This window comes from Macaca thibetana, chromosome 11, assembly GCF_024542745.1.
Source record: "Macaca thibetana thibetana isolate TM-01 chromosome 11, ASM2454274v1, whole genome shotgun sequence".
Taxonomy (NCBI): domain Eukaryota; kingdom Metazoa; phylum Chordata; class Mammalia; order Primates; family Cercopithecidae; genus Macaca; species Macaca thibetana.
Window position 1 is genome coordinate 25,066,400 of NC_065588.1, and position 27,076 is coordinate 25,093,475.

A 27,076-nucleotide genomic window follows, 5' to 3' on the forward strand; every position below is an offset into this window, starting at 1 on the left:
ATGCCATTGCACTCCAGCGTGGGTGACAGAGCAAGACTCTGTCTTGGAAAACAAAAAGAGAACTCTTGAGCCCTAAATAATCAGTAGTGTTACCCAGGCAATACTTGCCATGGACCTTGAGTGGGACTCAGACATGTGTTGGCTTCAGATATGACCCAGCAAATTCCCATCTGTGGTGGCTACAGGGAGGGACTCCTTCTGTTTGAGAAAAGGAGAGGGAAGAGTAAAGGAGCTTTGTCTCATACCTTAGGTACCAGCTTGGCCACAGTGGGGTAGAGTACTAACTAGACTCTTGGGGTCTCTGATTCCAGGTTTTGGCTTTTAGACAGTATTTCTGGACCTGCCCTTGGCCAGAGGGGAATTCATTTCCCTGAAGGGACAGAATCAGAACTGCCAACATCACCAAAAGCTGACAGAAGAGCCCTTGGGCCTTGAGTGAACATCGATGGTAGCCAGACAGTATTTGCCATGGGCCTGGGGTGGTGGTGGTCATGGGGAGAGACTCCTCTGTTTGTAGAAAGGGGAGAAAAGAGTGAGAAGGTCTTTGTCTTGCAGTTTGGGTGTCAGTTCAGCCACAGTAGAGTAGATCACCAGGTAAATTCCTAGGTTTCCAACTCTAGGACCTGGCTCCCAGATGGCATCTCTAGTCCTGCCTGGAATCTGGAGAGCTAGTCACTCTTGAACAAAATTCAAGATAACACAGGACACAAGCCTGGCTGGCTTCACCACCTCTTGATTGTAGAACCCTGGGGTCTTGAACAAACATAGGCTGTCACCAGGCAGGCTTACTGTGGGACTTGGGTGAGACCCAGTGCTGTGCTGGCTTCAGGTCTGACCCAGCACAGTCCCAGTGGTGGCCACAGCGGTGCTTATGTCACCTCTCCCCCAGCTCCAGGCAGCTCAGCACAGAGAGAGAGACTCTATTTGTTTCAAAGAAAATAAGGGGAAAGAATAAGGGCTCCTTCTGGTAATCCAGATAATTCTTGCAGATCTTACACAAAACCACCAAGGTAGTATCTCTTGAGTCTGCAAGAGCGATAGTGTTACTGGGCTTGGGGTGCCCCCTAATGAAGATAAGTCTGCAGTAAACAAAAACTTAGATCATAACACCTACGTCTGTTTTAATACCTGGAAAGCTTTCCCAAGAAGGGCAGGTACAAACACGCCCAGACTGCAGAGACTACGATAAATAAAATAAATACCTAACTTTCATGAATGCCCACACATCAATAAGCATCCACAAGCATCAAGACCATCCAGGAAAACATGAAGACACCAAATGAATGAAATAAGGCACCTATCTCTGGAGACACAGAGATATGTGACCTTTCAGACAGATAATTCAAAATCACTGCTTTGAGGAAACAACAAAATTCAAGATAGCACAGAGAAGGAATTCAGAATACTATCTGATAAATTTAACAAAGACACTGAAATAGTTAAGAATCAAGCAGAAATTCTGGAGCTGAAAAATGCAGTTGATATACTGAAGAATGAATTACAATCTCTTAATAGCAGAATTGATCAAGCAAAAGAAAAAATTGAAGACAGGCTATTTGAAAACCTACAGTTAGAGGAGACAAAAGAAAAAAGAATAAAAAGAATGAAGCATACCTAAAAGATCTCGAAAATAGCCTCGAAATGGCAAATCTAAGAGGTATTGACCTTAAAGAGGAGGGAGAGAAAGGGAAAGGGATAGAAAGTATATTCAAAGGAATAGTAACAGAGAAATTCCCAAAACTAGATAAAGATATTAGTATTCAAGTACAAGAAGGTTATAGAGCACCAAGCAGATTTAACCCAAATAAGACTACCTCAAGACATTCAAACTCCCAAAGGTCTAGGATAAAGAAAGGATCCTAAAAGCAGCAAGAGAAAAGAAACATGTAACATACAATAAAGCTCCAACACATCCGGCAGTAGATTTATCAGTAAAAACCTTACAGGACAGTAGAGAGTGGCATGATGTATTTAAAGTGGAAAACACACACACACACTTCAATTCAAGAATAGTATATCCAGCAAAAAATACTACACACATGAAGGAGAAATAAAGAATTCTCTAGACAAAGACAAGCTGAGGGATTTCATCCATGTTAGACCTGTCCTATAAGAAATATTAAAGGGAGTTCTTCAGTCTGAAAGAAGAGGATGTTAATGTGCAATAAGAAATCATCTGATGGCACAAAACTCACTGGTAATAGTAAGTACACAGAAAAACAGAACATTATAAAACTAATTGTGCTGTATAAAGTACTCATATCTCGAGTAGAAAGACTAAAAGATGAGCCTTTCAAAAAAAAAAAACTACAACAACTTTTCAAGACATAGACAGTAAAATAATACATAAACAGAAACAACAAAAAGTTAAAAAGTGGAGGAATGAAGTTAAAGTGTAGAGCTTTTATTTGCTTTCTCTTTGCTTGTTTGTGCAATCAGTATTAAGTTGTCATCAGTTTAAAATAATGGGTTATAAGTACCATTTGCAAGCCTTATGGTAATGTCAAATCAAAGACAATATAACGGACACTGTGAAAGGCAAATAAATCTTGGGATCCCAAAATCACTAAGCTAAAGGGAAAAGTCAAGCTGGGAACTAAATCAGGCAAACCTGCCTCTCATTCTATTCCTAAATAATATAACTACAAAGATGTTTTAAAAGCTATATACCTCCATCACAATTCACTCACAAGGAAATTCCTTCTGGGCCTCAAAATCTTTACCCTAAAACAATTCTGTTGAATTTCACCCTTGTGATGTAAATTGATACCTTATCTTCACAGGTGCCAGACAGAAAGTCATCTCTTTGCTCACCTGAGACAAATGCAGATTCATTGAGCCAGACTAAGGCATAAGTGACTATTCCTCTATGTTCCCCAACATGTGAATTGTATATTCAGTGAAAGACTGATCAAAGAGTCAGAAGAATGCATCCTTTTGTCTCTTATCTACCTGGAACCACACCTTATCTACCTGGAACTGTCCCCTCCCTGTCCCCTCACCCATCCTGCCCTGTTTTGAGTTGTCCTGCCTTTCTGGACAAAATCAATGTACATCTTGCACATTTTTATTGATGTCTCATGTCTCCCTAAAATGTGTAAAAGTGAGCTGTACCCTGACCACCTTGAGCACATGTTGCCAGGACACAGCCTCCTGAGGGCACATCCTTAACCTTGGCAAAATAAACTTTCTAAATTGATTGAGGCCTGTCTCAGACACTTTGAGTTCACAATACATAAAAAGTAAAAAGCAAGAAATTAAGAGATACCACCAGAGAAAATCACATTCACTAAAAGGAAGACCACAAAACAACCAGAAAACAAATAACAAAATGGCAGGCGTAAGTCCTTACTTATCAGAAATAACATTGAATGTAAATGAAATAAACTCTACAATCAAAAGACATGCCATGGCTGAATGGATTGAAAAACAAGACCCAGTGATCTGTTGCCTACAAGAAACACATTTCACCTATAAATATACATATAGACTAAAAATAAATGGATGGAAAAATATATTCCCTGCAAATGGAAGCCAAAAATGAGTAGGAATAGCTATACTTACATCAGATAAAATAGATTTCAAGACACATGCTGCCATGCCCAGTTAAATTTTTTTTTTTTTTTAATGTGTTTATAGAGACAGAGGTCTTGATAAGTTGCCCAGGCTTGTATTGAACTCCCCATCTCAAGCCATCTTCCTGTATCAGCCTCCCAAAGTGCTATAGGCATGAGCTACTGGGCCTGTACTATTTTTCTTTTAATACTTTAGAGACATTGTTCTGTGGTCTGCTGGCTTGCATTGTTTACACTGAGAATCTGCTGTAATTTTTATGTTTATCCCTCTGTATGTAATATGTCTTTTTTTCTCTTGCATTTTTAATATCTTCTCTTTGTCACATATTTTAATCAATTTGCTTATGAGGAGCCTTGGCATAGTTTTCTTCATGTTTCTTTCACTTGGGGTTTGTTGAGCTTCTTCAATCTATGAGTTTACAGTTTTTGTCAAATTTGGAGTTTTTAGCAATTATTTTTTCACATTTTTTCAGTTTTTTCTCTTTTTTATTTCTTTCTCTCTTTCTTTCTTTTTATAAATAGAGTCAAGGTCTTTCCATGTTGCCCAGGCTTATGTAGTGGTACAATCATAGCTCCTGGCCTTAAGCAATCCTTCTGCCTAAACCTCCCAAATAGCTAGGACTACAGGTTCATGCCACCACACCTGGTTAATGGTTTTCATTTTTTGTAGAGATGGGGCCTTATTCTGTGGCCCAAGATGGTCTTGAACTCTTGGGTGTTGTGGGAAGTCAAGGACCCCAAATGGAGGGACCGGTTGAAGCTGCGGTAGAAGAACATAAATTGTGAAGATTTCACGGACATTTATTCATTCCCACAATTCATACTTTTATGATTTCTTGTGCCCGTCTTACTTTAATCTCTTAATCCTGTCATCTTTGTGAGCTAAGGATGTATGTTGCCTCAGGACCCTGTGATGATTGCGTTAACTGTACAAACTGTTTGTAAAACATGTGTGTTTGAACAATATGAAATCAGTGCACCCCACCCTGAAAAAGAACAGAATAACAGCAATTTTCAGGGAACAAGGAAAGATAACCATAAAATCTGATTACCTGCAGGGTCAGGCAGAATAGAGCCATATTTTTCTTCTTGCAGGAAGCTGATAGATGGATGTGCAAGTAGGAGAAATAGCGCTGAATTCTTTTCCTGGCAAGGAATATTAATAATTGATAAGGAAGGAACACATTCCCAGGGCTAGGTCTATAGACAGCTGCTCTGGGAGTGTCTGTCTTATGCAGTTGAGATAAGGGATAATATACACCCTGGTCTTCTGCAGTGCCCTCAGGCTTACTAGGATTGGAAATTCCAGCCTGGTGAATCCGAGTCAGATCAGTTGCCTGCTCTTGAACCCTGTTTCCTGTTAAAATGTTTATCAAGACAATGCATGCAAAGCAGGACACAGACCCTCATCAGTAATTCTAATTTTGCCTTCGCCTTGTGATATTTATGGCCCTTTGAAGCATGTGATCATTGTAACCTACTCCCTGTTTGTATACACTTCCCCTTTCAAAATCCCTAATAAAAACTTGCTGTTTTTGTGGCTCAGGTGGATATCACAGAACCTGCTCATATGTGATGTCACCCCTGGAGGCTCAGCTATAACATTTCTCTCTTTGTACTGTTTCTCTCTATTTCTCAGACTGGCCAACACTTAGGGAAAATAGAAAAGAACCTACATTGAAATATTGGAGGCTGGTTCCCCCAAAACTGGGGCTCAAGCAATCCTCCTGCTTTGGCCTCCCAAAGTGCTGGGATTACAGGTGTGAGCCACCACACCTGGCATATTTTTATTTTTTCTTAATTTTTGTCTTTATTTTGCTTTTTAGTTTTTCTTTCAGCTTTCCGAGGTTGAATGCCCTTGTCTCTTGAATAATTCAGAGACTATAATTTTATATATGTTAGGCCTTTTGAAGTTGTCCCGTAGCAAATACTGTATTTATTTTCCATTATTTTTTCTTTGTCTCATTTTCAATAGTTTCTATTTCTTTAAGTTTACTAACATTTTTTCTTTTGTAGCATCTAATCCACTGTTAACATAGTCTCTATTTTATCTCAAATATTATCTTTTTTATTTCTTATAGTTTCATTTGAGTCTTTTTTTCTCTCCTCAGAACTTGCAGGGATGAAAGAGTCATTTAAATATCTTCTTTATTTTAACATACTTATGTTTCCTCTACCTTTGTGAACATATAAAATATAATTTATAATATAAATATTCATTATAACTTTTAATATACTTGCTTATGAATTCTATTCTCCATCTCATTTCTGGATCCCTTTCAGTTATTCATAATTCTCCTCATTTTGGGTCATATTTTTTTGCTTATTTGCATGTCACATGATATTTGCTGGATGCCAGACATTGTGAATTTTGTCTTGTTGAGTAATAGGAATTCTTGTATTGCTTTCGTTTCAATATTCTTGTGCCTTGTCCTGGGACACAACTGTCAGTTGGAACCAGTTTTACCTTTCCTTTCTTTTTCTTTTTCTTTTTTTTTTTGAAACAGTCTTGCTCTGTTACCCAGGTTGGAGTACAGTGGTGCAGTTTCAACTCACTGCAACCTCCGCCTCCCAGGTGCAAGCAATTCTTGTGCCTCAGCCACATAAGTAGCTGAGATTACAGGCATGTACCACCATGCCTGGCTAATTTTTGTATTTTTAGTAGAGATGGGGGTTTTGCCATGTTGGCCAAGCTGGTCTCCAACTTCTGGCCTCAAATGATCTGCGCATCTCAGCCTCCCAAAGTGTTGGGATTACAGGTGTGTGAGTCACTAGGCCCAGCCTATCTTTCCTTACTTTTAAACTTTGTGAGATGTGACCAGAGCAGTCTTTAGTCAAGAGTGATTTTGTCCCACTTCTGAGGAAATACTCTTCTGAGTTCCATACCCAAAATTCCATGTATTACAAAGTTTTCCCACTCTAATTGGTGAGAATGTCCACTATTCTAGGCTCTGTGTTTTTTTGTTGTTTGTTTGTTTATTTGTTTTTTTGAGACAGAGTCTTGCTCTGTTTCCCAAACTGGAGTGCAGTGGCGTGATCTCAGCTCACTGCAACCTCCATCTCCCAGGTTCAAGCGATTCTCCAGCCTCAGCCTCCTGAGTAGCTGGGACTACAGGTGCCCACCACCACATGCGACTAAATGTTGTATTTTTAGTAAAGACAGAGTTGCACCATATTGGCCAGGCTGGTCTCAAACTCCTAACCATGTGATCCACCCACCTCAGCCTCCCAAAGTGCTGGGATTACAGGTGTGAGCCACTGAACCTGGCCTTTGTTGTTTTTTTTTTTAATGGTATGACTCTCATTTATTAAAAATATTATTTCTCGCCTTTCTCAAATTGAAGACTGCAAATAATAAAAGCAGTGCTTTATTGAGTTGTCATTAACCCTGGGAGGGAGCAGCAGAGCTGCCTCTCCACGCTCCAGGAAACCGCGGCTCGCATGTGACACATCTATCCCATCTTGCTTTACAAAACAGTCCTGAGGCTGGGCACGGTGGCTTACACCTGTAATCCCAGCACTTTTGGGGGCAAGGCAGATGGATCACCTGAGCTCAGGAATTCAAGACCAGTCTGTCCAACATGGTGAAACCCCATCTCTACTAAAAATACAAAAATTAGCCAGACGTGGTGGTTGGTGCCTGTAATCCCAGCTACTCTGGAGGCTGAGGCAGGAGAATGGCTTAAACTTGGGAGGCAAAGGTTGCGGTGAGCCGAGATTGCGCCATTATAATCCAGCCTGGGTGACAAGAGTGAAACTCTGACTCAAACAACAACAACAACAACAACAAAACAGTTCTGAAGCTTAATCAAATGAAACTATTATACACGAAATTTACATTAGAAAAAGAGAGCTGGGTATAGGAAAGCCGGGAGTGGTGTTCCCTTTAAGCTAAGGTCTCTCGGCAGTTGGGGCATCTTTGCTTCCTCAAGGCAAAACAGCAGATGAACCCAAAGGGGAACAGGATGATGACCAGGAAGATGCCCAGGAAGGTGAAGCAGTCCTCCAGCACCCCCGACCCTGCAGAGGGGACAGCTTCCCACGACCGTGATGGAGTTGGCAGGGTACTGGGTGGCAGTCCGGCTGTAGATGTTGTAGACCCTGGGGTGGCGGGTGGGTACCCCTGTGATGAGGTAGGGGTAGGGCTTTGGCGGGGGCTGGCAGGGGTGGCACCATAGTTGTGCAGGGTGCATGCACAGTTGCCCTGGACGGCCTGCAGTTTGTAGGCCAACAGCCGCTCCTGCAGCAGGGGCTTGTGGTCCACGGCTGACCCACTCAGCTCGGTCGGCCCCAGTGGTGACCCTAATCTTGAGGAGTTTCCTCACAGATGTGTGCTGACCGGTACCTACATAAGGGAGGAGGGATCCACTCACTGCAGATTTCGAGTTCTCTCTCCCCACTCCTCTTCAGCACTGTGTTCTGCAAATCCTGGCTGCCTTGGCCTCCCTATACTCCCAACAATGTCTCCTCAACTCATTGACAACCCAGGTGTATTCTCTATGCTGTAGTCTGGGGACTCTAGGCAGGAAGCTGGGTCCATCATTAGGCTCACTTCATTTGTTTTTCCTGCTCTCAGGGATTACTGCTCTCTTCTGTTATTCAATGTCTGAAAACCATTGTTTCAAATACATACTTTTCGGTGTTTTAGTTATTTAAGGCAAGAGAATTAATCTGGTCTTGTTACTCCATCTTTTTTACAGAAAGTACTAGGTGTGAGGGCAGGGTTGGGGTGGCCAGTAATTTAGAACTATTTGTCACAAATAAGCATTTTGGCACGACAGCAAAGCTGCTAAGCGTGCCTAATATGACCACTGCTCCCCGCCATCGGATATGTGCTTTTTATGCCTTTTAAAGAGGTAACATTGAGTACATGCACAATTACATAATGTAAATTAATAGCCACCCTATTTCATAAAAATAAAGAGCAAAAGTATATATTAGTTCTCACAATTATATTTGGTGATTTATGCTTCAATATTTTATCTTACTTCAAAATTCCCCAGCTATCCAAAGATTATCTATTAATTCAATTTACTACAGTCCAAAGGCTTAATTTAACTAAAGATTTTAGGTATTATGCTGAATCTAACACAATACAAAATATAATTAATGCTGATATAAAAACATGTATCAGAATTATAATTCAGCCGGGCACAGTGGCTCATGCCTGTAATCCCAGCACTTTGGGAGGCTGAGGGAGGTGGATCACTCAAGCTCAGGAGTTCAAGACCAGCCTGAGAAACATAGCAAAACCTTGTCTCTACTAAAAATACAAAAATTAGCTGGGCATGGTGGCATGTACCTGTAGTCCCAACTACTCGGGAGGCTGAGGTGGAAGGGTCAGTTCAGCCCAGGCAGGTTGAGGCTGCAGTGAACTGAGATTGCACCAATGTACTCCACCTTGGGTGACAGAGTGAGACCTGCCTCAAAAAAATAAATAAATATATTATAATTCAATGTCATTGATTGTATTATTTTATATTTTCAGTATTCTTAAACATTATGTGGGGTATAATGTTATCTGATCTATAAATAGAATAAGTTTAGGAAACTCAGATTAACCAGTCTCTCCATTAGAAAACAAACTCAATTTTATTTTTAAAAATTATACATTTGTATTATACTCCATACTGATAAAATTGTGGAAAGACAATGCTGTTTTTTAAGCCATTATCATACTAATTTGTCTAAGGATTTTGGTGATCTTTGAACTCAGCTTCTTATATCAAAATGCTCCTGAGCAAAACCTTCTATGAGAATATTTTTTTTTTCTTGGCACTCCCTGAGTAATGTATTACAAGTTTCATTTCTTTATTTTCAAGGACTTCTAGGAATATTAAATTTATATAAGCACTTACTATTCTCCATAAACCAATAAAATCAGAGCTCATTTTTTCAAAAAGAATTTAATTTAAAAATACTTTTTACCCTAATTTACTAATATTTCATCTTCCATTCAAAAGAGATAAAGGCTGTTTCAATTGCAAACACATAGACATCAGAGAGCACGCAGTTGAGTTTTACAATCTCATCCACAGGTCAAAAGTCAACATGGTAACACAATAACATTCTGGCTAGATCTCAAAGACTTGTTCCCCTTTCCAGTGAGCATTAAATATTGTTTTAATTGACTTGCACTCACAATAGACAAACAGAAACAAAAAAAAAGACTAATAAACCATATTTTCCGTTTGTCATATTTCCCCCAAAGGAAAATAGTTCCTCCTCATCCTAAGAGAGATCTCCAAGGGGATAGGCAATAAAACCAGACTCTTAATTATTGCTGCCAACAGTGAGGAATTAATTATCAGTCATGTTCAGAACCCAGAGAGGCTCAGGTTTTCATACACATAGCGGGTGCCCGATGACCAGCCTGGTAGTGCATTACACACAACTTCCTGGACCATGCTGTAGAAAAAGGCATGGCTCACAGCACTGTTTTCTAAGAACACATGAATATATGAGGTGCTGTCTTGATTATGAAGCCAAGACTGGCCTACTGGTTCATTAGCAGAGGTGTGCTGTGGCTGGGCCCCATTGGCTCATGAGAGACGATTATGCTCAGCTCTTCCTAACTCTGCATTCAGTGACGTCACATTGGTAGGTTAAAAGGTCCGTGTTACCAGTATTTATACCACAGAATTTAATAAATGTTGAAAATCAGCCCCTGCTGCCACCTCAAAGTGAAGCAGCCATGTTGTCTGGGATGACACCCCAAGTTCTTGGTCTCACAGCCAAGGAAATCAAGGATGTGGACACACCAAGTGTGAGGTTTACAGCAGAAATTTCATAGGTGAAATAAAGAACAGCTTTCTGCGATAGAGAGGGGTCCAGGAAAAAGGGTTGCCATTTTTTACAGTTGAATGCAAAGGCTTTGATAAGAAACCCATGAGGGTTGGGCATCTTATTTGCATAAGGTACAAACTTCTGGGGGCTCCACCCCATCCTCCTAAAGCACATACAGGCCCTTAGCTTGAGTTACTCCATATTCCTTTGTTCCCCTTGCTGTGCACGTGTTAGGGGACAAAATTTTCCATTGTGGGCATACCTGGGCAAGTCACTCGTGTAGCCTTTCTTATCTGTGTGGCTGTGGGCACGTCTTAGGCAAGTCCTGCTGTATAAGCTCCCTTATCTGTGCCTGCAGGCTGTTCTTCTGTTTGAGAGAATGCAACCGAGGACCCACCCTTACTGCCTGCCTGACTGGGTTTTTTCCTTTCTCCTCTCATGAAAGAACCAATTGTTAAACATTTACCTGCATATTATTTTCTTTTATTCACTAGTTCCTGAATCTGGTAATGGAAAAAGAAATGGCCCAAATCACAAATTAGATAAGACAGATTAATACAGTTGTCCAACAAACTAAACAAAAACAAAAACACAGAATGTTAAAAAAAAAAAAAAAAAAAAAAAAAGGAAGCAGGGGAACAGTCAGCCAGCCCAAACTTCTGTTGCCACATACCTGGATTTCAGCAACCCATAAGGTAAATTTTTAGGCAGTTTAATTGGCTCTGCCTGGTGAGTATACCTGGACATTTCAGTGAGACCTCCAAACTGGTTTTAAAGTATAAATTGCAAAAACTAATAACATGACTCTCACATAAATATAGAATGAATATGTGTCAAAAATTTTTTTCAATTTATCAATGAGAAAACCAACACGGGAGTCAAGCTCATTCAAAGACATATAGAAGAAATTTTACATAAATATAACCAAGGTACCATTCCAACTATATCTGGTCAACCATTGAAAGCATTCTCCCAAGTCTCACTTGGTTTTTGCCCTTCCTAGTACCTTTGATAGCCATCTTATTATTACTAATCTGGTCCTTGATTGTTTAATCTCTTGGTAAAAGTCTGTGTCTTCTAGATTAAAACAATTCCACATAAAGATGATGCTGGCACAAGGCTTCTAACACATGCCATCTTCTGACCCAAGAAGTAAAGATATCCTGCCTTTGGGTCCCTTAGATCAGGCATCCAGAGATTTTTACACCTCCAGTACTAGGCAAGGCCTATGCCCATCAAATCATCAGGCCATCACACAAACAAGAAGTTCCCCTGCCTCCCTAGAGGCTGACTGCAAACTCTTAAGAGAGAATCCTGTCCCTAAGGTCAATGTTCACTGTCAGCAAGAAGAAGTTACAAAACAATGACCTTCAGCTGGGTGTGGTAGCTCACATCTGTAATCTCAACACTTCGGGAGGCCGAGGCAGTAGGATCTCTTGAGCCCACAAGTTCAAGACCAGTCCAGGCAACATAGCGAGACCCTGTCTCTACACAAAACACAAAAATTAGCCAGGCATAGTGGAGTGTACCTTTGGTCCCAGCTACTCAGGAGGCTGAGGTGGGAGGATGGCTTCAGCCCAGGAGGTCAAGGTTGCAGTGAGCTGTGATTGCAGCACTGCACTCCAGCCTGGTTGACAGAGCAAGACCTTGTCTCAGCAACAAGAGCTTACACCTGTAATCCCAGCACTTTGGGAGGCCAAGGCAGGTGGATCACTTGAGGTCAGGAGTTCGAGACCAGCCTGGCCAACATGGTGAAACCCTGTCTCTACTAAAAATGCAAAAATTAGCCAGGCATGGTGGCAGGCGCACCTGTAATTCCAGCTATTCGGAAGGCTGAGGAAGGAGAATCGCTTGAACTTGGGAGGCAGATGTTGCAGTGAGCCAAGATCACGCCACAGCACTCCAGCCTGAACAACAGAGTGAGACTCTGTCTCAAAACAAACAAACCAAAAAAACTAGCAACAACAACAACAACAACATCAACCTTTGCCCTTCATCTCCCTTTAAGATGAAGAATTGTCTCATAAGTAGAGGGGGGATTATGTTAGGGAAACAAGAGCATAGGAGAGCCAAAGTGACACCATTTTAAAATCAACTCCATCTTAAAACCATCAAGGCATATTCCTTGCCAGTCAGAACCCATGATTATAAGATGTTTACAGCTAAAGAAATAGCTTAATAATGTCTGCAAGGACTGTTTCCCAAGACAATGGGACACATGACCCTACGGATAAGACAGGAGACAGATAAAAACAAGTCACAAAACCCTGCTAGTAAGACAAGAGATAGTAAAAAACAGGTAACAAGACCCTGCTGATAAGAGAGGAGACAGTAAAGAAACCAGCCCAAACCAGCCAGAACCAAGAAGGTGATGACAACAACCTTCACTGCTCATTATACGCTAATTATAATGCATCAGGATACTAAAAAACACTCCCACCAGTGCCATGACAATTTGCAAATGTTGTGGCAATGTCCAGAAGTTATCCTATATGGTGAGGATGGGGGAGAAACCCCAGGTGTGGGGAGCTCCTCTACCCTTTGCCAGAAAACTCATGAATAATCCATGCCTTGTTTAGCATATCATCAAGAAATTGCTATAAAATAGGCAACTAGCCCCCTCCCACCCTGCTCTGCCTGTGGAGCAGTCACTCTTTTATTACGTTGCTTTTTAATAAACTTGCTTTCACCTAAAAAAAAAAGTATAGAAGAAACAGAAATATTTATAGTCAATGAAAGAAAAAATGCAAAAATAAGATTACAAAGTTGGATACAAACTAGTCAATTTCCTACAGGGCCTATGGGAAAATAAATATTTCATCAGCTATGAAAGCTGTAAATAATAGCTGTAATTATTATCTCACTTGAATAACCTTGTTTAAATAGTCTGTTTCTTGCATCTCTACTTTGTCTGAGCTGGACCCTGGCAAAGAAGAGAAGAAAAATATTCATTCTGCCATAGATTCCTACCCCTGAGAAAAGAAAAAAATTAGCTTCTAATAATGTTAATGTTAATTGGGATGTTGTATACAAAGATGATGTCACAGCTATTTTTCCTTGTAGATGTATCTGGTTTCTGTTATTAACAGTGACTGAGATTGTAGAAAAATATGGAATAGATCAGTGTTTATCAAAATTTGAACTCACACACAAAGAATGTTTGAGCTTTAGCAACACTTCACTAAAAGCTTTATTAGTCCATTCTCACACTGTTACAAAGAACTACCTGAGACTGGGTAATTTATAAAGAAAAGAGGTTTAACTGACTCACAGTTCTGCAGTCCATACAGGAAGCATGCCTAGGGAGGCCTCAGGAAACTTACAATCATGGCAGAAGAGGAAGGGGAAACAGGCACGTTACATCCTCCGTGGCTGAAGCAGGAGGAAGAGAGGGGAAATGCTACACACTTTCAAACCACCAGATCTTGTGAAACTCTATCACAAGACAGCTCTAGGGGGATGGAACTAAACCATTCGAAACCACCCCATGATCTAATCACCTCCCACCAGGCCTCACCACCAATGTTGGGGATTACAATTCAACATAAGATTTGGGTGGGGACAGAGACCCAAACCATATCAAAAATTAAAACATTGTTACTTAAGGTGAATCCTTCACTAATGTGATTATAAATAACAGAAGATTATAAATAACCAAAGAGAGACTTCAGGAGCTAAAAGATAAACATGAATAAAGTATACACACTTAAATGTGGACACTGAAATCACAATAGTTTCTGGCCATAAGATGGTCATCAGAAAATGTAGGGGATAGTGAAAGGAACAGATATATATGATCACATACATATATATAGTTTTGTTTTGTTTTGTTTGAAATGTTGTCTAGCTCTGTCACATAGGCTGGAGTGCAGTGGCACGATCTCGGCTCACTGCAACTTCTGTCTCCCAGGTTCAAGCTATTCTCCCACCTCAGCCTCCCAAGTAGCTGGTGATTACAGGCACCTGCCACCGTGCCCAGCTGACTTTTTGTATTTTTAGTAGAGATCAGGTTTCACTGTGTTGGCCAGGCTGGTCTCTAACTCCTGACCTCAATTGATCTGCCCACCTCAGCCTCCCAAAGTGCTGGGATTACAGGTGCGAGTCACTGCACCTGGCCCCAAGTGTGTTGCCTTTAAGTGGTGTGTTTTTCCAAAGAGTGAAAGCCTTTTCCAAATTCCGAAGTTTGAAATTTGTCCTCTGCTGCATGGTTGTTACAGTCCTGGGAAATTGTTTATTAAATGATGCACAACATATTTTGAGTTTGGATATAAAATGGAATTAGGTTCTGGACTCAGGTAATTATACTTTTTCCACCTCCATGGCTTTCTGGTGAGACATTGGAACACCAGCCTATTTATCATGCAGTTAAGAGCCTACAAGTCTAAATTTTAATGTGTAACTAGCAGAACAAGTGCAAATTTTCTGAAGATACAGGTGAGCATGAGGGGCCCCTCGTAATTCGCTATCTCAGCTCTTCAGTTGTAAAATATTTAGAATTTTTGTGAAAACCTAATGAGTGGAGGTATGTTGGTGAGGATGTTTTGGAAAGAGGCAAATTGGACATCTAATCCTGCTTAAGTTCCTATTTAACAAGACAATGATGACCCGGGGAAAATTTTTGGTGGTTGTAATTATTCACCTTTTAAGACATAATAAGAAGTGTTAATGTCTCAGGAAAGCCAATCCTGGTTCTAGCCAAATGAATTATTCCACTTAACACTTGTTTACAGCAGTTTTCACAATAGTAATTTAAATAATTACTTATATAATTTTATTTAAAACCTGTCCCTCCGTTGGACTGAAGGCAGCAGGAGGGGTAAGACAATGGTATTATCAGTGCCTAGTACAATGACTGGCACATAGATGAACCCAATATGTTTTTTTTTTGCAGAATGAATAGACAAATATCAGAAGCATTATAAAATTAATAAAAAGTCTATGAAAATAGCTGTATAAATTGTAAGACACAATATTTCTCTTTATTTTGGGACAGCTTAAAATCTGCATTTATTTATTTATTTGTTTATTTATTTATTTATTTTGAGCTGGAGTCTCACTCTATCACCCAGGCTGGAGTGCAGTGGCACTATCGTGGCTCACTGCAACCTCCGCCTCCCAGGTTGAAACAATTCTACTGCCTCAGCTTCCCGAGTAGCTGGGATTACAGGCACCCGCCACCACGCCCGGCTAATTTTTTTTATTTTTAGTAGAGACGGGGTTTCACCATGTTGGCCAGGATGGTCTCGAACTCCTGATCTCAGGTGATCCACCCACCTTGGCCTCCCAAAGTGCTGGGATTACAGGCGTGAGCCACCACGCCCGGCCATGGGTACACTCTTATAAAGAGAGCTACTGCTCCCAGTTCTGTCCTATTGGTGCCTTTTAAGGTAGGCTTGTGTCGTAATGAGACAGAACTGGAGTGAGATGCGGCTATTCCTTTACATATTTTTTTTCTTTTTCTTTTTCCTTCTCTTTACAAAACCTCCTTTACACTAGTACCTTGCTGACACTGTACCTGATAACCCTGAGGCTTTAGTCATAAAAGGAAAATCGCCATTCCTCTGTGCTCTCATAGTGTCTAACCAGGCCTGTTACTTAAATAACTCTAGAAACTGTCATTAGGCTAGCCAAATAGCAAACCAAGGTTGTTGAGTGTCCCACCTTGGAAAACAATGCTGAACAATTGATTTATGGCCTCGTTGCTGCCAGCCAGACCACAGATGGCCCATTACTCAAGATAACCATGGCAACCAGATATGCTGACCTGCACACTCTAGCCCAGCCTCGCCTTGCTTACCCTACCCCTGATGTCAATTCCCACACTTTGCCTTACTGGCTCTTTTCGGGCTGCCAGCCAGAGAACCCTTGTGCCTCTACTGCCATCCTTGTGCTTGAGCACAAGCCCCAAAGTAGAGCCTTGTCTGGGAAATGTACTTGGTCCCGTGTTATTTTCCATTACATGGGGAGCCTAAGAGCCTGTGGGTCTGTAACAAAAATTAAATACTTAGGGAGAGAACATGCCTGAAAAGAATTGTTGCAAAATTGAAGCTGCTGGGGCTCTTTCAGGAACCTTCTCTTCAACTTATGTCACCCAGGCATGATTATTTAAACTAAAGTTTAAACTAGAATATCAGCTGGGTGCAGTGACTCACATTTGTAATTCCAGCACTTTGGGAGGCCAAGGTGGAAGGATTGCTTGAGGCCAGGAGTTTGAGGCTGCAGTGACCTATGATCATGCCACTGCACTCTGGGTGACAGAGTGAGGCCCTGTCTTTAAAAAAATAAAAATATAGCCAGGCACGGTGGTTCATGCCTATAATCCCAGCACTTTGGGAGGCCGAGGTAGGTAGATCACCTGAGGTCAGGAGTTCAAGACCAGCCAGGCCAACATCATGAAACCTCGTCTCTACTAAAAATACAACAAAATTTTAACCAGGCATGGTGGTGCACGCCTGTAGTACCAGTTACTCGGGAGGCTGAGGCAGGAGAATCGCTTGAACCCAGGAGGCAGAGGTTGCAGTGAGCCGAGATAGCACCATTGCACTTCAGCCTGGACAAAAAGAGTGAAACTCCATCTCAAAAAATAAATAAATAAATAACATAGCAAAATAATTTCTCAAATAGAAATATAATTTGATATGGGGGTTTTGATGATCCACAATATTCAGGAAGGAATGTGATATTATACTTTCTTTAACAGATGGCCAGGCGTGGATCACACCTGTAATCCCAGCACTTTGGGAGGCTGAGGCAGGAGGATCACTTGACCTCAGGAGTTTGAGACCAGCCTGGGCAACATAGTGAGACCCTATCTTTAGGGGGGGGAAAAAAAAAAAAAAAAGGGCTGGGCGCGGTGGCTCAAGCCTGTAATCCCAGCACTTTGGGAGGCCGAGATGGGCGGATCACGAGGTCAGGAGATCCAGACCATCCTGGCTAACACGGTGAAACCCCGTCTCTACTAAAAAATACAAAAAACTAGCTGGGCAAGGTGGCGGGTGCCTGTTGTCCCAGCTACTCGGGAGGCTGAGGCAGGAGAATGGCATGAACCCGGGTGGCGGAGCTTGCAGTGAGCTGAGATCCGTCCACCGCACTCCAGCCTGGGCGACAGAGCAAGACTCCGTCTCAAAAAAAAAAAAAAAAAAAAAAAAAAGTTAAAAACCCGTTAATGAATGGCAATGGCACTACACTAGGTACTCAGACTGCTAAGATGAAAAAGACAAACTGCTTTCCAAGAGTTTATCAGGTAATGGAGAAAGATATATGCAGAGACCTCTCTAATAGATGGCAGGATTTGATACCTGTTGAATAAAGAAGCAAAGTGTTCTAGAAGGTTAGGAAAGAGAGAGATATTTGTGCTTTTAGCTCAAGACATTTGATATTTTACTTGCTGCAAAAACTTGAATAACTTAATTTTGGCTGACATTCATTCAGCACTACCTCCATGGCAGGTACCATTTTAAAGCACTTTATGTTTTAAGCTATGAAATGTTTACAGACCATCTTAATATTGGTAGCATTATCATTGTTGTTTTACTGATGATTAAGCTGAAGCACAGAAAGGTTAAGCAACTTGCCCAGAATCACACAGCCAGAAAGTATTAATAGCATAACTGAGATCTGAAACCAGGCATTGCAAGTCAGGACTTTCGCCACCGTGCTCTGCCATCATGGAAGGAAGGAAGTTGCAGGAAGAAGTGGAATCAGGGAGCTCCATGTGAAAGAACTGGTCTTTGTGTTTAGTTTTGTTTTGTTGTTTGAGCCAGGGTCTCGCTCTGTTACCCAGGCTAGAGTGCGTTAAAACAATTACAGCTCACTGCAGTCTCAACCTCTTGAGCTCAAGCGATCCTCCCACCTCAGCCTCCCATGTAGCCACCATCCCTGGCTAATTTTTAAATGTTTTGTAGAGACAGGTTTTAAATTTTTTGTAGAGACACGGTTTCACTTTGTTATCCAAGATGGTCTCAAACTCCTGGGCTCAAGCAGTCCTCCTACCGTGGCCTCCCAAAGTGCTGGTATTACAGGCATGAGCCACGAAGCCTGGCCAAGAACTGGTCTTTAAACAGAGTCTCCCTATAAAAGCAGAATCCTATTAAGGGTTAAAGGAGTAATTCCTTTTATGCAAAACGGCAGGAAAACGTCTGCATCTACAGAAGTCCTACATCATTATTATTTTTCACTCATGTCATAACCGCCACTGAAGGGGTCTATGGGAAATGTGGAACGCCAGTGAAAAGTAAGGTAACAGATTACTGTAATTCACATCACAGTTCTAGACAGTGAACGCCCCGAAGGCGCTCCTGAAGTCTCTTTTATTTAGCAGTCTCGGTTCCAAGAGCTAAGAAAAAACTCCTATATCATGTACACATCTGTGTCAGAGAGCAAGTAACCAGTATTTTCTGATAGCGGGCAATCTTTTTATAATAGAACGAAGCTCTGTGAAGTAAAACTTTCTGTGATAGTGAAAATGTTCTCTACTCTGCACTGCGTCACTAATGGCCACGTGTGGCTGTGGAGCACTTGACATGTGGCTCGTATGACTGAGGAGCTGAATTTTAAGTTTTATTTAGTTTTAATTAATTTAAATTTAAATAGCCACACTTGGCGGCATGGACTGCTACATGAATTTCAATTCTTTCCAAACCTCTGGTATGGTTCCAGATAATGGGCGGTGTGTGGACTGGGCACTACTCTGCAGACGGGCCAATGTAGAACTGCTTTTAGTCTGGAAGTGACTGTCACAGCAATTTCCTCAAGCTTAGGAAATATAAAGGTGGAATGATAGATTTGAGAACATATTTAATTCCTATTTAATTAATTAATTTTTGCCACTTGGGAAAACACTTTTAAAAATAGGCAGCATTTCAGACATGCTGGGTCCACAGAAGAATGACCAACCAACCCGAAACCTGGAAAAGACATGGGTTCTTAGTTGGGCTATAGATTTTGAGAGAGATTAGATGGTCACTGTGTTTGTCCTAGAACAGAACAGGGTGCCTATATAATGATGTGACGGGCCAAGCGTAGTGGCTTATGCCTGTAATCCCAGCACTTTGGGAGGCTAAGCGGGGGAAATCTCTGGACTCTAGGAATTTGAAACCGGCCTGGGCAACATGGAGAGAACCCATCTCTACAAAAAATACAAAAAATTAGCCAGGCATGGTGGCATTTGACCCCAGCTACTTGGGAGGCTGAAGTGGCAGGAACGTTTGAGCCTGGGAGGTCGAGGTTGCAGTGAGCTGTGATTATGCCACTGCACCCCAGCCTGGGAGACAGAGCAAGACCTTATCAAGAAAAAAAAAAAAAGGCCATGAAGGAATTTTCTAGGTTTAGATGTTACTATTGTGTCCATCTCACTCCCCCCAAATTTATACCTTGAAGCCCTAACCACCAACGCAACTGTATTTGGAAATAGAGGCTGTAGAGAGGTAACCGTGGTTAAACGAAGTCATAAGGGTGGGGACCTCATCCTCTGGGACCGCTGTCCTTGTGAGAAGAGGAAGGGATCTTAGACAGCTTTCTCTCCACTCGCCACAGAGGAAAAGACACAGGATGACACAGCAAGAAGGCCACCATCAGCAAGCCAAGGAGAGAGGACTCCCCAGGAACCAAAGCAGCTGGCACCATGAGTTGGGACTTCCAGCCTCCAGAGCTGTGCAAAAATACATTTCTGTTGTTTAAGCTGCCCAGACTGAGGTATTTGTGATGGCAATCGGGGCTGACTAATCCAGATGTTAACCTCTTTATGATTCAAGGATAGCTGAATTCTGCCTTTTTAGCTTTCTAGAATGAACTTTCTGCATTAACACTAAAAATTCAATATGGAAGAACCCTACTTAAAGCATGGATATGTGGACACACACACACACGTGCATCCCAAAAAGGCTTTATTTTGGAAATTTGGGAATTTCAGAAGTTGAAGAAAAGTAAAATATTATCCACAATTTCACTACTCAGAACGTTCTTTGTTACTAATATTTTTGGGGCTTTTCTTCCTGTGGTCTATATATTTGAGATCATAGTGTATATAATTTGTTTTTATTCACTTAAAACCTCCATTTTAAAATTTAAAGATAATTTTTGTACTATTCTTACGTTATCAGTTTCGGATGCTCCCTTTCTTTCAGTTGCACTTCGGCGTTGATGGAAGATCAACTTCTCTGAAGTGTGTGAAGCAGAAATGCCACAACAGCCTTTGGAACTGCCAGAGAGGGCTTTATTAAGTCAACAAAATACTTTCTCAGCTTTCAGTCACCAGGCAGTGGGATTCAACATAGACATGCCACTTGTCTGGATTTTCTATTTTGAGACTCATGTAAGTTAGAAAAATATGCAAGTTCAACCATTTTCTTTTTATTATATCCTTCATTTATTCTTTTATTCATAGTCATATATTTTCAAAATGAGAGGAGGTTTTCAGAGTTGGTAAGACCTACAGAAAATCATAAAGGAAGGCATTATATATAGTCTGCTATGTATGTATGTATGTATGTATGCATGTATTTTGAGACAGTCTCACACTGTTGCCAAGGCTGGAATGCAGTGTCACAAGCGCTGCTCACTGCAGTCTCAACCTCCTGGCCTCAAGCAATCCTCCCACTTCAGCCTCCCTAGTAGCTGAGACCACAGGCATGTACCATCATACCTGGCTAATTAAAAATATTTTTTTTGCAGAGGTGGGGTCACCCAGGGTTTTTTGTTTGTTTGTTTTAGTTTTAGTTTTGTTTTTGAAACAGCATCTTATTCTGTCACTCAGGCTGGAGTGCAGTGGCACTATCTAGGCTCACTACAACCTCCACCTCCCGGGTTCCAGCGATTCTCCTGCCTGAGCCTCCTGAGTAGCTAGGATTACAGGCACCTGCCACCACTCTCAGCCAGTTTTTGTATTTTTAGTTGAGACAGGGTTTCACAATTTTGGCCAGGCTGGTCTCGAACTCCTGACTTCAAGTGATCCACCTGCCTTGGCTTCCCAAAGTGCTGGGATTACAGGCGTGAGCCACTTAGTCCTGCGGGGTCGCCCAATGTTTCCCAGGCTGGCCTCAAACTCCTGGGCCTAAGCAATCCTGTCTCTCGTGTCAGGCTTGGAAAGTGCTAGAATCACAGGTGTGAGCCACCATGCCCAGCTGTAATTTACTTTAAAAATTTTAGTGTCATTGGCATATCATTATATACATGCCAATTAGTTTAAGCTATAACTCTAGGGGCAACCAGCTGACCTGCCATCAAGGATGTGTTCCAACATGGTCATCTAACACTGCACAGAAGAGGCCAGGCCCAGATGATTCCTGCAAGGTTCTCCATTATCCCATCCCGTCCACCAACCAGGCTTTGGTTAATTAGCATATTGGATGTCAAAAATGGGTTTTATTGGCAGAACTAGTGTCTGTATATTATTAGGAGGGTAGATGCTGAAAACTGACTCTCATTGGTGAAAATAATATTCTCTCTCTATACATGTATAGGTAAAATAATTTAGGGACACTCCCTAAATCAGGTCACAATCTATGGTAGGGTGGGTTGGCCCCAAAGATGCCTGTCTTTGTGTAATCTCTTCTTTTAAGTGTGGGCTGAATTTAGTGACTTGATCATAATGAATAAAATGTAGCAGAGTGATGAAATGTCACTTCCAAAATTAGGTTTTAAAAGACTGTTGCTATTCTTGCACACTTTTTCTTTCTCTCCCCTCTTCTCTCTCTTTTTCTGTCTCCTTCTCTTGGAGCATTCATCCTGGGGGAAGCCAACTGCCAAACCGTGAGGTAACCCTGCAGAGATGCCCATGTAGAAAGGGATTGAGACCTGCCAATAATCATGGGAGTGATCTTGGAAACAGAACCATTTAGCTAAACAGTACCAGATTTTTAAGCCACAGAAACTGAGAGTATGAGTGTTTATTGATCTGGATCTCTAAATCTTGGGGCAATTTGCTTCGCATTAGTAGATAATAAAAATGGGTAAGACATAGAGAAACTATTCAGTGTCTGATATGTTTTTGGCAATAATATAGCTAACACCTCAGAGTACCTGGTATGTGCTAAGCAGTGTTCTATGTATTTTACATATAGCAATTCATTTTATCCTAACTTTGATCCTATTAGATCACCATTTTACAGATAGAGAGGTTAAATCACTTGACCAAAGGCAAAGTTTGGAGGAAAACCTAGGCAATCTAGATTTTGAGTCCATGCTCTTAACCCCTGCTATGCTACTCCTCACAGTCCATCATGGCAGATGGAGTGAATCAAATTCTGTTAAAAGGCCATTATGGGCAGGGGTGGACAGGTACAAGAACAGAGATAAAAAGTTGAAAAAGCTCACTGAAAACTAAATTTAAATTTATTAGGAAGAATCTATATAAATTATGTTACCTATTCCCTGTGTCTTAGTCTGTTTTTTGTTGCTGTAACAGAATACCGCAAACTTGATAATTTATAAAGAAAAGAATCTTATTTGGCCATGGTTGTGGAGACTGGGAAGTCCAAGAGCATGGCATTATTATCTGGTGAATGTGATCCTGGCAGAAGGCAGAAGCAAGTGCACTAGACAAAGAAAAGATGGGGACTTGTCAGGAGCTCAGTCCCGTCATAACTAACTTACTCCTGTGATAACAGCACTAATACATTCATGAAGGTGGAGTTCTCATTACCTAATCACCTCCTGAAGTTCCCACCTCCCAATATTGCTGCACTGGGGATAGGTTTCCAACATGTGAACTTTAGGGGACATACTCAAACCACAGCTTTCTGCCCCTGGTCCTCAAAACTCATGTCCTTCTCACAGTGCAAATTGCATTCAAGCATCCCAAAAGTCTTAACTCATTCCTGCACCAACTCAGAAGTTCAAAGTCTAGAGTCTCATCTAAATCAGATATGAGTAAAATCTGAGACACAATTCATCCCAAGGCAAACTCCTCCTCTAACTGTGAGTTTGTGAAATCAAAACATGTTATCTACTTTCAAAAAGGTAGGACAGGCATAAAATAGACATTTCCATTCTAAAAGGGAAAAATAGGCAAGAAGAAAGGGGTAACTGGTCCCAAGTAAGTCCAAAACCTATAAGGGAAAACAACAGTAAGTTTTAAAGCTAAGCTAGGTGTGGTGGTGTGTGCCTATAATCCCAGCTACTTAGGAGGCTGAGTCAGGAGGATTGCTTGAAGTCATGAGTTCAAGTCTGTAGTGCACTATGATCATACTTGTGAACAGCCACTAACTCCACCCTAGGTACCATAGTGAGAACTTGTTTCAAAAAAAAGAAAAAAGTCTTAAAGGTGGAGAATAATCTCCTTTGACTCCATGTCCTGCATCCTGGGCACACTGGGGCAGGAGTTGAGCCCCTGAGACCTCTGCCAGTCCCACCCCTATAGCATTTCTGTGCTCAGCTGTGCTTCAGCTCTCCCAGGCTGGAATTGCATGCTGCTGGCCCTACAGTTCTGTGGTCTTGGAGGTAGCCCCACTTCCTTAACTCCACTAGATATTGTCTTGGTGGGGACTCTCTGTGGCATTTCCAACCCCACATTTCTGCTTGGCATTGCTGTAATAGGAGCTCTTTGTGGTAGCTCCATCCCTGTGGCAGGTTTCTGCCTGGGCTTCCAGGAGGTCTGTGGCATCTTTTGAAATTTAGGTGGAGGAAGCCATGCTTCCACAGCTTTTGCATTCTGCATGCCTGAATGCTACCAAGGCTTAAGTCTTATACCTCCCAGAGTACAGAATCAAGCAGCACCTGAAGCTGCTTGAGCCACCACTGGGGCCACCAAGGGGTGCTTAGATGGAATGCAGGGAACAGAAGCCCAAGGTGGTTCCGGGCAATGAGCCTGTGCAGGAGGCCCCTGGCCCATCCCCTGAACCAACTCTGCCTTCCTAGAGCCCTAGGCCTGTGAAGGGAGGGGCAACCTCAAAGAACTCTAAATGCCTTTGGGATCTTCCTCCCATTGTCTTTATGAATAGCACCTGGCTCCCTTCTATCCATGGTAATCATTTTAGCTTCTGCCAAGTATCCTAGTTCATTGCTCTTTAAATTTTACATTTCAAAGGGCCTTAGGACATCAACACAATTTACCTAAAGTCCTAGCAATGGTATAACAAAGATGACCCTACTCCAGTTCTCAATACCTTTTTCCTCATTTCCACCTGAGATGTCATCAGAATGGCCTTTACTGTCCGTATTTCTATCAACATTCTATCAACACTTAAGTAAGCTCTATGAGGATTCAGACTTTCCTGAGTTCTGGGATCTTCTGAGCCCTCACTAGAATGTTCCTTAGTGTTTTATTCATGGCAATCTAGGCTTTTTCTAGCCTGCTTGTCTAAATTCTTTCAGCCTCTACTCACTACCTAGTTCCAAAGCTGCTTCCACATTTTCAGGTAATTGTTATAGTAACAACTCCACCCTCGGTACTAATTTTCTGTCTTAATTCATGTTCTGTTGCTAAAATAAAATACCAGAATATTTAAATACCAGGATAATTTATTTTTTATTTTTTATTTTTTTTTGAGACGCAGTCTGGCTCTGTCGCCCAGGCTGGAGTGCAGTGGCTGGATCTCAGCTCACTGCAAGCTCCGCCTCCTGGGCTTATGCCATTCTCCTGCCTCAGCCTCCCGAGTAGCTGGGACTACAGGCGCCCGTCACCTTGCCTGGCTAGTTTTTTGTATTTTTTTTAGTAGAAACAGGGTTTCAACGTGTTAGCCAGGATGGTCTCGATCCCCTGACCTCGTGATCCGCCCATCTCGGCCTCTCAAAGTGCTGGGATTACAGGCTTGAGCCACCACGCCCGGCCTAATACCAGGATAATTTATAGTTTATTTGGCTCATGTTTCTGAAGGCTGGGAAGTTCAGGAACATGGTGCTGTATCTCATGAAGGACATCCCATGGCAGAAGTCGGGAAGGTGGAAGCAAGCACGCTAGACCAAGAGAAGAAGAAAACTGAACTTATCAGGAGCCCACCTCCATGATGACTAACACACTCCTGTGATAATGACATTAATTCATTCATGAAGGCAGAGCCTTCATGACCTAATTACCTCTTAAAGTTCTCATCTCTTAATATTGTTGCATTGGGGATTAAATTTCCAATGCATGAACTTTGCACATGCCAACATAGCACCCTATTCCCACTCGAACAACTAGCAGGCTATGAGGAAATCTGCCTCTATTGGCAGGGAAGGGCACTTTTCAAAGGAGGTATATAGCCCAAGTAATAGACACAACAGATATATCCATCCATACTCTTTTGTGATACTGTATGTTCTGACATTTCCACCCCAACTGATTGACTCAAGAGAAATAAACTCACCAACAGTTTGATCCATATGGCCCTCCTTCAAGATAAAATAAAATCTATTATTGCGATTTTTCACAAACAAATATTGAAAGTCATAGGCTACTTTGTTTTATTTATCTTCCTTTCCATAGTGACTTCCACATGCCTATATCTGGCATTTAGAATGGTGTGAAGAAAGAAGGCACCTGGGAATCTTAGCAGAGCCTAATACATTGCACCCTAGTTCTGCCCCTGCAAATGACACCAAGAGATTCCTGGTGTCTTTACTCTGGGCACTGTCTGGCCTGATCAGTAAAAAACATAAGTCTGGCTGGGTGCGGTGGCTCATGCCTATAATCCCAGCACTTTGAGAGGTTGAGGCAGGCAGATCACGAGGTCAGGAGTTCAAGACCAGCCTGGCCAACAGAGTGAAAACCCGTCTCTACTAAAAATACAAAAAAAAAAAAAAAATTATCGGGCTGTGGTGGTGGGTGCCTGTAGTCCCAGCTACTTGGGAGGTTGAGGCAGGAGAATTGCTTGAACTGGAGAGGTGGAGGTTGGAGTGAGCCGAGATCACGCCACCCCACTTCAACCTGGGTGACACAGCAAGACTTTGTCTAAAAAGAACAAGTAAAAGAAAAAAAAGTCCCCAGCATCCTTTGGTCGTTGCTGATAAAAATGCCCTGTTGACTGTCCGGGAATGACACCCAGCAAAGTTGTCCTAGTAATATATTGTAGACAATGGACATGCAAATTGGAAGAAAGAATTTTAATGCGGGTATAAGCATTATACGCTGTCTTCCTCTCATAACCTACATGGTGCTGATATATATTACAGTAGTAGGATCATCCTTCCATTATAAAAACTTCACCCTGGGCTTCTGATTTCCAAATCCATATATTCAGGACTAGAAGTTCTTCTCTGGCAAATTTCCTCTCTTCCATGAAAATGACAAAGGCAAGTCTGTTAATTTTGGTATGTAGAAAATATCTAGATTTTATGTAGGGTGCTTGATTTATTATACAACTCTTTGTGCTAGTTACTTTGTGAGTAGTTTTATGGGGAAAAAGTCATGGTGATTAAGTAATTCCATTTTGCACATTGTAAAAAATAAGAAAGTAAATGCAATACTTGTGTAACACTAATTCTTACCTACCAGGCAGGAAAAATAAAAACACGTTTGTCTTACAAGCTAAATAGGACTCTAGTTCAAGCACTTATGATTGCACATTTGGGAAGAATGAAATACCTCTTTCATTTAAAAAATACTATTATGCGTTCTATTTGGTATTCTAGTATATAATATGGACACATGAACCACCCAAGTAACTATTTTCAAAAGTACACACAACACAGATGTATAAACAGTGGACCTAAATCATATAGTTCAGTCACTAGATGCCTTATGAGGCCCCCTCTTGGAGAAAGAACATACACTATGGGTACAAGTAAAATAAGGACTA

General features: G+C 41.5%; 1 pseudogene; it reads right to left on the minus strand.

Annotated features, from left to right (window-relative positions):
- Window positions 1-7,461: 7,461 nt before the first annotated feature.
- LOC126931570 (brain protein I3-like) lies at window positions 7,462-16,317 on the minus strand (annotated as a pseudogene).
- Between the last annotated feature and the right edge of the window lie 10,759 nt (window positions 16,318-27,076).